The 14,900-nt window shown below is 37.8% G+C and overlaps 1 protein-coding gene across 3 annotated transcripts in view; it reads right to left on the minus strand.

Annotated features, from left to right (window-relative positions):
* Positions 1-14,900, minus strand: part of Ccdc30 (coiled-coil domain containing 30) — a 134,608-nt gene that overhangs the window by 116,700 nt on the left and 3,008 nt on the right. The window contains exon 1 of one of the 3 annotated variants that reach the window (XM_048815613.1): positions 5,527-5,871. The exons of the other annotated variants lie outside the window; for them this stretch is intronic. The gene's annotated coding sequence lies outside the window, so the exon portion shown is untranslated. Of the gene's footprint in view, positions 1-5,526; positions 5,872-14,900 lie in introns of those variants that run through there. 3 annotated transcript variants of the gene reach the window in all.

The raw sequence follows: 14,900 nt of genomic DNA on the forward strand, positions 1-14,900 counted from the left end.
CTCCATTTGAGCAGTTAGAAACTCCAATATTCTAATTGCTCAGGCCAAAAAAGCTTTGGGTCAACAGTAACTTCTCTACCTTTTTTCAGCCCAACAACAACAACAACAAAAATCCACTAATAAATTGTGTGAGCTCTACTTTCAAAATATATCCTTTGATTAGGCATTTGTGCTGTGACAGAATACTGTGTTTCTAAAAAAGATAACTTGTATTTTGCAAAACTGATCATTAATAATAATAGGGCTTATTGAAAAAAAAGATTGGGTTAAACCCTTCAAACTCTTTGCCATTATATAACTAGTACAATATAAAAAAATTGACAATCCTAAAAATTATACTGGTACACTTAAAGATACATGTCAAATTCCTAAAAAAATAAAGTGGTATTGTAGCAAATATAGGACTTCATCTTTTTTTTTTTTTTAATTAGGCTTGATGAAAGGTGGGCTAAAGAAGGAATTGAAATCGTAGAGTTATGGAAACAAAGGCAAAATGCACAAAGATTGGGGATATCTGTGCCATAAGCATTTCCAAAGCAGAACGTGGCCAAATTGAGCCCAAAAGAAGAATATGAGAAAAGCAGTGTTATGTTTTGGATATGAGGTGTCCTCCAAAAGCTCACATGTAAGACAATACAAGAAAGTTCAATGGAGAAATGATTGAGTTGTGAGAGCCTTAACCCAATCAGTGAATTAAAACCCCCTGATAGGATTAACTGAGTGATAAATGGAGGAGGTGTGGTATTGGGGGCATGGCTTTGGAGTATATATTTTTATCTAGTGAGTGGAGTCTCTCTCTGCTTCCTCATCATTAGATGAGCCGTTTCCCTCTGCCACACTCTTCCATCATAATGTTCTGCCTCACCTGGAGCCCCCAAGGAATGGAGCCGGCCTTCTAAGGACTAAGACTTCTGAAACTGTGAGCCCTAAAATAAACTTTTCCTCCTCTACAGGCCAGGCAGAGGTCAGGTTCTGGTAAGGTCCTTAAGTCACAGCAGTGAAAAAGTCACTAAAACAGAAATAGTATCGAGAAGTGGGGTTATTGCTGTGACTAACCTGACCTTGTGGTTCAGAATTTTTTGGAGCTTTTTGGAATTGGTGGAAGGAATTTTGAGATGCTTAGTAGTACAAGCTGGAAATGCTTTAGATTGTTTTAAATGGAGCTTAATGGCCAATTCTGGAGGGAGCTCAGAAGACCAGAATTCCAATAGGACTGCGGACTCTGAAGACAGGACTCAAGAGGATTCAGAGGAGGATTCTACTGGAATGTAGACTAGAGGCCATTCCTGTTATTTTCTGGCTGAGAAGTTGTCTGCATGATGCCCGTCCTGAGACTTTCTGTGAGGCTGGTTTTAAAAGCGATGGACTTCTTAATGTGCCAGGAAAAACATCTAGGCAGCACAGCATTCAGGTGATGGCCCAGATATTGCTGGTGGCCTTTGGCCAAATGTACTTTAATAATCAGGAGCAGAAAGCAGAGCAGAAAGATTTTTAAAAGCTTGGACTTAAAAGTTGGGAGTAAAACTGAGACTAAGGAAGTTGCAGTTGTTAAAGACATTACTGCCACTAAAGAAATGCTAAAGACTTTGCCCAGAGACAAGGAGAAAGGTGGCTTAAGGGCATCTCAGGAGCTGGCAAGACCATACCCATCTCAGACTCAGGAGAGTAAAAGTGAAAATTCTCTTGAGTAGAGACCAGTGGGGCACACTTCTTACACAAGGGGGCCTAGTCAGTTTTTTCAAGGTGCTCAGCCACCCAGACACTCAGAGGCTGTTGCAGTCAGGGTCCCTGGAGTCGGCTACTGTTTGAAATGGTGGCAGACCTTGGTGTCAGCCACATAGTGCTGTTTCTGCAGGAATGCAGGATGCTGGATTAGGGGGGTCATGGAGACTTCCACCAAAATTTCAAAGGAAGGGGAGGCCAGGCAAAGTGCAACTGGGTTGGAGTCCCTGCGGGCAGCCCCTGAGAGGGCAAAGTGTGGAGATGTGAGGAGGAGGCTGAAGCTGCCATGGAGACTGGCGACATATGACATGGTCCTAGGAAAGCTGCAGGAATTGAGCAGAGACAAGCCAACAGGAAGGCCACTTGGGCTGCAACCAACAAGGCTACAGAGTCGAATCTACACAAGCTCTTGGGAAAGGACATCATGCTATATACTCTAGAGGCCAGACACAGAACTACAGGACCTATTTGCCCAACTGGATTTCAGTCTTGCTTTGGTCCCATCACTTTTTCTATGCCCCTATTCTTGTAACTGGAAATGTTTATAAATTGATTTTAATCTTATAGGAGCTCACAATGTGAGATTGCCTTGAGCCTCAGAAAAGACTTTGGACTTGAACTTTGAGCAATCTCGGAACTGTTGAGACTATGGGGACGCTTGGGAATGGACTAAATGTATTTTGCATTGTCAAATGAGTGTGAGCTTTTGGGGGCCAGGGGCAGAATTTTATGGTTTGGATGTAAAGTGTCCCCCCAAAGCTCACATGTGAGACAATACAAGAAAGTTCAGAATAGAAATGATTAGGTGGTGAAAGCCTTAACCTTATCAGTGAATTAATCCCCTGATGAGATTAACTGAGTTAATCTGGAGAAGATAACACTGGGGGCGTGGCTTTGGGGTATATGTTTGTATCTAGTGAGTAGAGTCTCTCTCTCTCTCTCTCTCTCTCTCTCTCTCTCTCTCTGCTTCCTTATCATCATGTGAGCTGCTTCCCTCTGCCACACTCTTCCACCATAATGTTCTCCCTCACCTTGAGTCCCAAGAAATGGAGCCAGCCTTCTATGGACTAAAACTTATGAAATAAACTTCAAATAAACTTTCTCCTCTACTGTTGTTCTGGTCAAGCCTTGAAGTCACAGCAGCTAAAAATCTGACTGAAATAAGTAGAACTCAGAATCATGTGCTGCATGATGATATTTCTGTTAATGATGGACCACATATATGACAGTTGTCTCATAAAATTATATTGCCCTCTGACATTATAGCTGTTTTAGTTATCTCTTAACATCACATTTCTCGGGATACATCCTATCATTAAGTAACATGTGACTGTACAAACTCCAAAGCTTGCTGGCAGCCCCAAAAATTAACATGCTGAGAAAAATGACATATAAACTTCCATGTTATAATGATGTCATTTCCCTATTTATCAATCCCTCAATAGCTAGTTTATGTTGCAAGATCACTTGCTGGCAGCAGGACATATGGTATCTTTATATTTTATAATATGGCAGATTAGAGACCTAGAACTAATCTCCTACCGAGAATAACTAAAAATACTAGAAGAAATTAAAGAAAACTCTTAAAATACAATCATGACATGAATAAAAATAGAATGCAAACTTTTAAATCAGCAGAATAAAATGCAATTTATCCATGGAAAACAAGAAAAAAAAGAAAGAAAGAGAGTCTAGCACACATGAAATGTATTCTATGACTAATTCAACTTTCTCTGCACCAGAGATTTAAAAGAAAGAAAAACTTTTTTATCAACAGATCCTTGTAAAAGGAAGTTTTCAAAGGAAAATGATCCCAAATGGAATATTTGAAATGCAAGGAAAAATGCTGAGCAAAGAAAATAATAAATGTCTGTATATAATCATAGACCATATATAATAAAAATAACTCAAAATATCTAATTTGTGGAGTTGAGTAAAAATAAGTTATTGTAAAGAAGTCCTATCTGTATTTTTATTTCTTTTTTTGGTGCCCTAGGGCACTTTACCACTGTGTCACATCCCCAATCATTTTTTTTTTTTTAATTTTCAGACAGGGCCTCACTAAGTTGCTGAGGGTCTCGAAATTTGCTCCAGTTGACCTCAAACTTGCTATCCTCCTGCCTCAGGATCCCAATTTGTTAGGATTACAGGTATGTGTCAACAAGCCTTACCCTATCTGTGTTTTTCTTGTAGATTTGTAGTACTTAATATGCTAAGAAGGACCATATCATTATGCTTGACATGACTCTGAGTCCTACTGGTTTTAGTCAGTCCTTAATATGCTAATACTACTCTGGTATATTAATTATTAAGTTAAAGGCACTTGTACACGTACAAGATCATTCTGACCTTCCTTCTGTCTCTTAAAAGCAGAAGATCAAATTTCCATATAAAAGCTGGCCTCCATACACTAGAAGGAAAGTAAATTTTTTTTTTTTTTTTTGTACTGGGGACTGAACCCGGTGGGGTGCTTTATCACGGAGCTACATCCCCAGCCCTTCTTATTTTTCATTGTGAGACAAGGTTTTGCTAAGTTCCTCAGGCCATGAACTTGTTATCCTCCTGCCTCAGCCTCCCAAGTAGGAGGAACTACAGGTGAACTCGACCATGCCTAGTGGGAGAGTAATATTCTTATCATCAAGAAGGAGAAGTTGAGACTGAGAGAATTTTTTACAGATCTTGCTAAACTAACTCTTATCTTTTAAGCTCTATATGTTTAGCTGCTTTTTTTAATATATAACTTTTTATTCTTTGTCCAAGCCAACATATGAATGAGTGACTTTAACTGCTTCTTTGGGTCTTCATTTCCTTCATGAAGGCTCCTGTGTAACTTAAAACTTATATAACATAAGTCTACATGCTTTTTGCCTTATTCACCAATCTTAAATAAATTTAATTTTCAGGACCAGCAAAAACAAATAAACAAACAACAATGTCTCAAGCCTTCTGTGGACTGTGTATGGACTATGTTGTGCATAGTAGCCTAATGAGGGCATAAGTCTGGCACTGGGAACCTCCCATGGCACCCCCACAGGAACTGATCCCCTGATGTAGGTGAACTTCCCCCTCAAGTTCTGCCAGAGATCCCACACAGCATCTTAAATGGGTGTGACCTGCCAAGATGTCAATCAACTGCTGACTGTAAGAGACCACCAAGCAAGACTCTGCCCTTGAAACCTTACCCTTGCCCTTGATGCCCGCCCCCATATAAATAAAGCAGACATGGGCTCCATTTTGCCAGAATATAGAAACTCAATCTGTCTGATCAGCTAGCCTCTCCTGCCCCTGCTTTTGAAACTACTTTCTGTGTCCTGTGTTTTTGTTTTGTTTTGTTTTGTTGTTGTTGTTGCTCTGTTTTTCTGAGCTCTTATTTCTCAGCCAGCCCATTCCACCAAGGGGAACCTCATTTCCATCACCTGCATGGGAGGTGGGCGAGACAACAATAACAACAACAACAAAACTCTGAAGAGGTAAAGTCTTGCCTTCCCTATAGTAGGTACTTTATAAGGTAGGCACAATGGGGAACACAGGAACAAGTAAAATGAGGTAATTATGGTACAGTGTGGTAAGTGCTATAATAGACACTGACAGTAATTACCACTCTGCACTCTCACATTTCAGACTATTTCAGAATATATACTTTAAAAATGACAAGCTAAAAATATACCTAAAACATTAGAAGTACTTTTCTTGGAGAGGAAGATATATAGTAATCTTTCTCTTCCTTCTACTTTTATACATCTTCCAAATTTTCTATAATTGTCACATACTAATGTTTAGAATTCAGCAAAGATAAAAATTTACATTTTCACAGAAGGGAAAATTACTGTTTGAGTTGGAGCTCTTTAAATTTCATGTCTAAGTTGTTCATTTTCCTTTTCAAAACCGTGAGAAAAGGCTTCTCTTCCCTCTGTTAAGTTACAAACATGGTTTATGCAATATTCCACCTAAAAGGAAAACAACACAATAAAATTAATTACTCTTAGTCCACAGCTTTCTTTCTCTCCTGTAGTAGGATTGAACACAGTACTTCACATATAAAAGACAAGTGCTTGGGCTGGGATTGTGGCTCAGTGGTAGAGCACTTGCCTAGAATGTGTGAGACACTGGGTTCGATTCTCAGCACCACATATAAATAAATGAATAGAGTAAAGAGATAATCAATGTCTAAAAAATTTTTTTTAAATAAAAGGCAAGTCTTCTACCAGTGAGCTAATCTCTAACCCTTTTTATTTTTATTTTTTAAATTTTGAAGTGATCTCACTAATTATCCAGACGGGCCTTGAACTTGCAATGCTCCTGCCTCAGCCTCAGGAGGAGCTGGGATTGCAGGTGCGTGCCACAACATCCAGCCATATTTTCACCCATATTAAAGGTTCAGTAATTGAAAGAGCCATTGGGAGACCACCATGCTGTCATGACTATAATCTGAATAAAACAGAAAACTCAGCTTTCCTTAAGTGGAGTGGTCTCTTTCCCTCTACTTCCCTTCAGCTGTTTTATGTTATCACTATGTTTCCCAGTAGATATCATCATACATAACTACAAATTCCTGAGTTAGTCACAACCTCTCTTTTTCAAATCAAGTCTCCTTATCTGTGGTTTAGGTAATATGGTCATGATATCCATGAATAGAAAAAAATCTACACAACAGTTATGTTTTACTACTATGTTAAAATTGATGATTAATACAGTGCTCCAGGTACTGCATTAAGGACATCATGTATATGTTACCACAACCATATGGGACTTTTATCTTCCCACTTTACAGGTGAGAAAGCAGGCTTACTTAGGCTAAGGGATGATTGTCACATGAGTAATAAGGGAAAGGGCTAGAATTCACATTCAGGTGGGCCCAAAGCAGGCCCTGAGCTCTTACTATGTCAAATTGATTAGAAGTAGACTACCAAAATAACTGAATGGCATGGAAGTCTATTAGACACCCCCTCAAAATATGTGCAAAACTCTGAATGGTATAATAGAAGGAACACAGGAACTGCAGTCCAACTTCCTGTTAGTTTCAGTTCCCTCCTTTTTAAAACAGGTAGAACAACATGTATAATGGCATAAGTTGGAGTGAACATACTTTATATACAGAGATACGAAAAACTGTGCTCTATGTTTAATAAGGATTGTAATGCATTCCACTGTTGTTGTGTATTTTTAAAATAAATAAATAAATTTATCAAATTCTTTTTTTTTGTACTGTGGATTGAGTCCAGGAGCCCTTAACCACTAAGCCACATCCCCAGCCCTTTTTAATATTTTATTTGGAGACAGGGTCTCTCTGAGTTGCTTAGGACTTTGCTAAGTTGCAGAGGCTGGCTTTGAAAGTGCAATCCTCCTGCCTCAGCCTCCCAAGCCACTGGGATTAAAGGTGTGTGCCACCATGCCTGGCTAATTTATCAAATTTTTGCTAGGTGTCAAGCGTTTGTGTGAAATGTTTTACACAAATCATTTGTGTAAATTTCAAAATTTCTTTAAAGAAGCCATTATCATCTCTGTATTGCAGACAAGGAATTTTGAGTCCAAAGAATTTGAGTCATGGGGGTTGGGGATGTGGCTCAAGCGGTAGCGTGCTTGTCTGGCATGCGTGCGGCCCGGGTTCGATCCTCAGCACCACATACCAACAAAGATGTTGTGTCCGCCGATAACTAAAAAAATAAATAAATATTAAAAAAAAAAAAAAGAATTTGAGTCACTTGTTCACAGTTACACGGAGGGACAGACACTAAAGGCAAATTTTCACCCCCATCTGCCTAATGTGAATGTTCATGCTCCATTATGCTGTTTTTTGGTTCTAAGGAGTTACATTCTTTAAGAATTTGGAAATGGGATTTCCCTTTAAGAACTAAACTTAAAAATTGAGAAGTTACCTGTTTTTTTGTGGAAACAGCAGTGCGGTTCCCAGGTAAACTGAGAGCATGTATTAGTTCATTTAAAAAACTAATATGACAGGAAGTAGGTTGAACAGTATTGGAAACATCAAAAAGAGTAATAATAGGGCTGGGGTTGTAGCTCAGTGGTAGAGCACTTGCCTAGCATGTGTAAGACACTGGGTTCTAGCCTCAGCACTACATAAAAATAAACTTAAAGAAAGATGTTGTGTTCATCTACAACTTAAAAATTTTTTTAAAAAAAGAGTAATAATAGCAAAAAATATATGACACTATCTACCCTTCTAAGTGCAAGGTGCTCTGGTCCTAGGATATAAGAGGTGCAGGCATTAGGTCAGGTATAGGTAGCTCTACTGTAGAAATCTGGCTATCTTAGTCAGTGCTATAAATATTTAGAATCATTTGTTTAGCAAGTAATCATCTGATTAAAATCTAGCTTCCCACATAATATGCCTGAAAAAGAATGCATGTGTCATCACAAATATGTACGTGGTTCTTCTGGCAATTATATTCCTTATTGCTGATGAATCAGTAGGTGTCTGTTTTTCTACAAACATCTTTATGAGTTTGGTTAATACAAGTCCATCTTTAGGCAGCAGATCCACCCATAGCATGCTTGACTATTCAGGTTTCTAAACCTTCAAGGAAGAGTCAAATAGAGGATCAGCTCTTGACACAAAGATGACTTCACCAAGAGAATGAAAGCCACCTGGATCATGCCTGTTGTTCAACAAGTCACCTTCAGCCAACATTCTGTACATGAGTCCTAGAAACCAGTACAGACTGTTGCTATGTTTCACAGAGGAAAAGTATATATGAGTGCTTTGTAAACTATACAGTCATATTCAAATGTTAGTTTTTAATGTGCCAATTTAATGAAAATCACTGAAAAAAAATAGGTATTTTTTTAACTATGTACTATTAGTTCTTATTCTTTTTTTTCTTCTGTGCCCTTCATGTAAGCTCTTTTACTTTCTGGCCGCAGTCCTCAGCCTATCGTCACTAGAATAAAATCACTAGGGCTGGGGATGTGGCTCAAGTGGTAGGGTGCTCACCTAGCATGCGTGAGGCACTGGGTTCGATTCTCAGCACCACATAAAAATAAGATAAAGATATTGTGTTCACCTAAAACTAAAAAATAAATATTAAAAAATATTAAAATAAAATCACTAAACAGAAGTGTTCCTCTGTCGCAGCAAGGGGGCTGAATCCTTCTTTGCCAAGATGGTGGAGGATGTGTTCTAACTGAACTTTTCCCTTGATGGAAGAGATAAGCATGATTATCACATGCAGCACACAATGCACACACTCTCTCATACATGTGACCAAAGATATGAGAAATCTGATAATGAAATGCCTAGAGTTAGACTCTTTACAAAGTATATTTTGATCTTTCTATTATTGTTACCGAGTTATAGTAAGCACTTAAATGAAATATAATACAAAAAAATTAAATCAAAAAAATTAAAGCTTCAAATAGCTGTATAATTTCTTCTAAAGTAAGTAATGAATGATGACCTGACATATACAAAGCAAATTGTATACAGTGAAAAAAATTAAATGCTTTTTTGTCTATCCAGTTCTGAAGTTGGCAATTTAATAACATAGAAAGGTTCCAAAGGGTTTGGCCAAATCATCAAGTCCAAAGAAGTCTTTGTTCCACTTATTGAACATCTGGAAATCAAAGGAATCTTCTAGAAGCTAGAAAGTGCTCTAATTCTATAAATTATTTTATTTACAGAATATGTCTTATAATTTAGTTTTTTTCTATATAATTCAGCTCTCTAAAACATTTTTTTGAGGGAAGATGTTGGACTGAAACCAGGGCTTCATGCATGCTAACCATGTGCCCACCACTGAGCTGCATTCCTACCTCCCAAAACTTCTTGATTTCAGCCTGTCATCAAAACTTTCTTTAATTTTTTAGCTTGAAAGTAATCATAGCTTGGACCATGACAGTGGGTTAAAGATAAATATCTGATGATTGATGAAATGGTATTTGTGTTATTAAAATCTTATTTATGAATTGGAGTTATTGCTGTAATCAAATACAACTTTTAAGTTAACTTGACCCAATTGGAGTGATGTATATAATTGTTTCTGTACTGCAAACAATCTACATAATTGCATTTGGTTTTGCCTTTTAATATTATATAATAATATATCAATATATATTATTTTAATAATATATAATATTATTTTTAATATTAATTAATAATATTAATATATTATTTAATATTATTTAATAATATTAATATATTATTATTATTTGATTTGCTAAGTTTTCCAGAGTCTTACCATTTTTTACATCAAGAGTTTTTGTGGACAATATTTACAATAGCAATTATGAGTCTGAAGCTCATACTGGAAAAAAAAGAACTCAAGTCTGATTCCTTGTGTCCCCAAGTGTCCTCCCCATGACTTGCAACTATAAATCTTGTGTTTCTCCAACCTTCCACCATCTATCTGGTCCTCACTCATCTCCTCCCACTAGTCCTTGAGAATCATGCAGTTATTTGTGGTTTTAGCCTTGAATAATAGAGAGCCCAAAATACTAGGAATATACAGCATCTTATGAACATTACTTGGCAATACGGAAAACTGCTTATGCAAGAATGACAAGATAGAAAGCAGAATGAAAAAGTATTATTATAACCATGTGAAAACCAGACACACAAAGACAGGAAGCAAATACATCAATGCTGGAATTACTTGTGATAAACTGAGAAGTAAGATTGTGAGTGATTAGAAAATAATTGCTGCAGGTTGCTTATCCAACAGAACAGCATCAGCCCATGTTGTCTGGGTAAGCTGGAGAGTCTGGGTTGAAGAAAGGTCAAAGGAAAAACAGATGGGAGATACTAAAAATGCCTTTTGATGCTCGTCTTCTGGGAGTAGTGGATGTTAGGCTGATATATAGGAAGACAGGACTTGCTGGTCAGGAGGACAGTGAAGGTTTCCAAATGCACAGCTCATCCAAGCTCTTCCACTTGGCCACACCCCCAAAGCCAGTGAACTTTAATCTCCATTCTACTTAACCACCCATCCAGCTGGCTAACGTTGAACCAGTGTTGAAACCAAGTAATCCTAATCTCCAAATGTCCAATTCTGATCACCATCTTCTATGCTCCCTATCCTACCTCATTCTTTTTAAAAAAATGTATTAAAATATAAATAACTGGAGATTTACCATGTTAGTTATTTTAAGCATACATTTCAATGATATTAAGTGCATTTGTTGTATTCTCCAACCATTACCACTATCCATTTTTCAAAACGTTTAAATCATCTAAAACAGAAACTTTGTATCTACTATATAAAAACTTTCCATTCTCTTCCTCCCCAGCCCCTGATAACCACCATTCTACCTTCTGTCTCTATTTCTGTCTCAAAGGGTTTCCTGCAAGTGGAATCTATACTATTTGTTCTTCCGGGTTGGCTCATTTATCTCAGAATAATGTTCTTCAAGGTTCATCTGTGTCATGGCTTATGTTAGAATTTCCTTCCTTTTTAAGGCTGAGTGATAGTCCATTGTATGTATAAATCACATTTTGTTTATCCACCTTTTGACTATGCACTGGCACACAAGCATTTGTTTGAGTACCTGTTTTCAATTGCTTGGGATATATTCCTAAGAATAGAATAGCTAGATATATAATTCTGTTTAACTTTTTGAGGAACTATTGATAATCTTCCACAGCAGCTACATCATTTTATATTCCCACCAGCAATGCAGAAGGGTCCCAATTTCTCCACATCATTGCCAATACTTATTAATTTCTATAAATTCCTTATGGGTATGAATCACTTGCTCTCTTAAACTATATTTATTCCACAATGCAGTGTGACCTCCAGTTTCGGATCCATTACATCCTTTTTCAAAGCACCAAACTGCTTATTTGTTTCCCCACAAGTTTGGACCCAACTGTTGATCATTTAAATCTTTCACCAATATCCCCAATTATCTTGCCTCTTGTCCCACCCGTCTTAAATCCTAGCCCTTGAAAGTTCAGTAATTTAACTCTTCTCTACTTATTTTAGGTTTCTGAGTACTGGTAGAGAAAAATCAAACAAAAACAGGAAGACCAGAGGTAGTAAAAATTCATGTCCTCCATCCTGAGCCAAGTTCTGAACCACTAGGTCATACTATGTGATGCCAGCTTCTACTGGAAATATTGCCACTCCCCTCCTTTGGTAGATGACCTTGTCTCCCCCAGTACTAGTAAAATTAAGGTCATCATAAACCTCTGACAGATTCTTCCCCTACCACCAATACTAACCTTTGTCTTTAGGCAATCCTGACCTCTTTCCCTTGTCAGTGGGAAAGCTTACATCCTCCTAACCAAGGGTAATCCCTTAATCTGTGAACTAGGTCCCATCCTGTATTGTTTCTTCAGAGAAACATTTTCTTTTCTGTATGCCCATTACCTCCCTCTCTGGTGATCTTCCCTCAGCTCAAGATGTTTCTGACATTGAAAATAAAGATACAGGTCTGAGGGTATAGAATGAGTGTTTAGCATGTGCAAGGCCCTGGGTTTGATTCTCAGCACCAAACACAAATAAAGAAAATTAAAGATATAGAAAATAATCCTCCTTTGGTCCCACCATGTCCCTCTCTAGCTATTGTCTTCTTTGGGATAATTTGGCTACTGCTTTTACCACTGTGCTGAAAACTACCAGTCAACAAGGAACTCAAAATGCCATATCCAATTGGATAGGTTTCTGTTTCATATCCAATTGGATATGATCTTTCTGCCATACCTGTCTACTTTTTCCCTAAATGTTTTCCTTTCTGTTCTGTGACATTCTGTTCTCCTGTTTTGACTCTTACTTCTCTAACCTTTCCTTCTCAGTGTTATTCCTGGGCTCCTTCTCTTCCATAGGCCTTTCAAATGCCCTTCTCTCTCCCATGATAACAGTTCATGTTCAGGAGGCTGACCCATATTGGTTCAAGTCCTGGCTCCATCACTTTGTAGCTGTGTGGCTTAGGTCATTTGACATTTTAAAATTTTTATTTATCCACCTACAAAACTGATATAATACTAATGCCTACCTCATTGAGTTTTTGGAAGGATTAAATAATAATCCATCTCTGTTATGCTTCAGATTGATCTAGAAAAGTAGCAAGAAACAAAAACCTATTGAACTTGGAACAGATACGAGTGTGGCTGAGACTGCCAGTTTTCCTTTAATATTTATTCTTCCCTTTCATCACAGAAATGAAACATTTCAGTTTTTCATGGATCACAGGCTGTTTTCCTTATGGCTAGCTATAGCCATAGGACTAAGTTCTGAACGATGGAATGTAAAGGGAATTCTGTGCTGCTTCCAATAAGTGTCCTTAAAGGACCAGGATGTTCTTCCTTGCTCCTTCCTACTTTGTCCTTACTGAAATTCAGACCAGATGGTTGAAGCTTGAGCAGACATCCTGATGCTATGAAGTGCAAGCCACACATCATGGATGATTTAACACCACAAGAGAAGAAACCTGGGTCTCTGACAGTTTCAAGATGCTGCCCTAGCAGTTATGGCCTACTTTCTTCTTGACCTTCACAGAAGAAAAGTAACTTTCTTTCTCTTTAAAGCCAATATTAGTTTGCCCTTTCTGTCCCTCACAGCCAGCCAATCCTGACTACTATAAGAGAGACAATGAAAGCATAAGATACAAGGACATATTGCAGGTAACAACAAGGCTACACAGAAAACAGATATAGAAAGTGGGCAGTCATTAAGACACCCACAAGGTTTTTTGTCTCTAGGGTTTCCTGTGAGTTCATCTGCTTCTCTTGATTCTCATCATGGATGAACTTTCTCTATTTGCTCATTAGCAAGACTGAAAATAGTCATTTAAGTCGCAAGCCTGTGAAACGTTTCAGATTAAGTCATTTTATGTTTGTATCTCATAGTTCGATTAAATATATTTTTAGTTGCTGATTGCCCTTTATTTATTTATATGTGGTGCTGAGAATCCAAACCAATGCCTCACACATGCTAGGCAGGCACTCTACCAATGAGCTATAACCCCAGCCCTCTTTGTTCAGTTTTTGAAAGAGAAATTATTTTTGTTGCTCACCCAAATGAATTGTGCTTTCTTCTCCATGTATATTTCTCATTCAGGTAGTTATAGATGGAATGGGTTGGAAGTAGTGTACAAATATGGTCTCTAAAGCCCAACCTTTAAAAAGATAGGATTTATAGAGATTCAAGTTTCAGAGAACAGGATAGAGGCAAAGAGGGCAATATAATGTGAGTTTACCATTTTAAATTAGTGCATATTCAATTGAATAACTCAGTTTGAAAAACCTGCTCATTTCCCCCTTTTTCCTTTTGTATTCCATATTTAAAATCACCATAAATTTAGTGATGAAATCTAGGAGTCATCCTTGACCCCTCCTTAATCATCCTGCTCACACATAATCAGTGGCAATAGATTCTACCTCTTTTATCATTTTTTATCTCCATGGCTGTTGCCTTAGTTTAGGCTTTCCTATTTGCTCAGTTTAGTGTAGCAACATTCTTAACTACTATGGCCTGCTGCCAGGCTGGCCCCCATTCAATCTGTGTTCTCCAAGCTTTCAGACTGATCCTTCTGAATGCAAATCACTTGCTGGTTAGCATTCTCATTGCTTTTAGGCAGAGTCCAAGCCCCTTAGGATGACACTAGAGATACTCCACAATCTGGTTCCTGCCTGCCTTTCTAGCCTTATATTCTGCTACTCTTGACTTTAGCCTTCCATGTCATGTATGTATAGGCCCCATCATGCTGCTTATATTCCCATACTGTAGATTCAGGTCCCTCTGCCTAGAATAGTGTTATGACATCCCATAATGAACAATATTCCAGTGAATTTATTGAGACCTCATGGTTGAGAAATTTGAAGATTCCAATAAAGCAGATCTTTACATAAATCTGTTCTTTGAATTACAAATGGTCTGACATCTAAACTGTACCTAAAATTGCCTGCCTAACAAAGTGTACGGAAATAATATTCTCTCCAAAGCAGATCCTGAATAAATGTTCATTAAGTATCTCAAAGAAATGCATCCTGTGGTATTTTTAAGTCTCTAAACTTTTCCAGGTGAAAAGAATGAAATGGTAAAATGAGTGTCAAAGATGCCAGTAGCACATTCCCAGTTGTGACAACTAAAAATGTTTCCTTATATTGCCAATTATCTCTTAGGGGACAAAATCAACTCCACAGGGATTGGATATCATAAAAATATAGCGAAGATCATTGGAGTATAAGGAGATTGTGAAGGAGGAAGGATGGAAAAGTTCGG

The sequence above is a fragment of the Marmota marmota genome, unplaced genomic scaffold (assembly GCF_001458135.2).
Source record: "Marmota marmota marmota unplaced genomic scaffold, marMar, whole genome shotgun sequence".
Taxonomy (NCBI): domain Eukaryota; kingdom Metazoa; phylum Chordata; class Mammalia; order Rodentia; family Sciuridae; genus Marmota; species Marmota marmota.